This window comes from Rhinopithecus roxellana, chromosome 4 (genome assembly GCF_007565055.1).
Source record: "Rhinopithecus roxellana isolate Shanxi Qingling chromosome 4, ASM756505v1, whole genome shotgun sequence".
In the NCBI taxonomy this organism is placed as follows: domain Eukaryota; kingdom Metazoa; phylum Chordata; class Mammalia; order Primates; family Cercopithecidae; genus Rhinopithecus; species Rhinopithecus roxellana.
The window spans coordinates 106971148-106971980 of NC_044552.1; positions in this window are offsets into that span (position 1 = coordinate 106971148).

Consider the following 833-nt stretch of genomic DNA (forward strand, 5'->3'; position numbering starts at 1 on the left):
ACAGTGAAAACTAGAAGAAGCTTTCGTAGAAACTTCTTGTTGAGTGTGAATTCATCTCACAGAGTTACACTTAGGTTTCGTGGAGCAGAGTCCATTAACACTGTCTTTGGGGAAACTGAGAAGAGCTTCTTTGGATCACATGAGCCTACGCTGATAAAGGAATTTCATCCGTTCAAACGTGAAAGAAGCTTTCCTGAAAACTTCTTTCTGATCTGTGAGTTCATCTCACCGAGTTCCATCTCTGCCTCAAGAAGCAGTTTGCTAACACTCTTTTCGTGGAATCTGCAAAGGATATTTGGGAGCCTATAGGGGGCCCATGGTGATAAAGGAAATATCCTCACATAAACTAAAGAGAAGCTTTCTGAGAACTGCATTGCCATGTGTGAATGCAACTCACAGAGTTACGCCATTGTTTTTTGCAGCCGTTTCTTAGGACTGTTTCCGTGGATTCCGAGAAGTGATATTTCAGATAGCTTTGAAGAATAGAAGGAAAAAGAAATATCCCCAAGAGAAAGCAGAACCAAGCTTTCTGAGAAACTGCTTTGTGATTTGAATTCATTCACAGTGTTCTATCACCCTTTCTCGGGGGAGTTTTCCTAGCACTCATTTGAGGAATCTCAGATGTGATGTCTTGGATATCGTTGAATCGCATGCTGAATAAGGAACTATCCCAGAGAACCTGCAGAGAAGCCTTCTCAGAAACTTCTTTGTTGTGGGTGATTTCAGCCCACAGATGTCCATCATTGTTACCACTGAGAAACTTGCTAGGAGAGTTTTCGCAGAATCTGCAATAGGACACACGGTGGCGCTCCAAGACCACAAATAACTTCGTC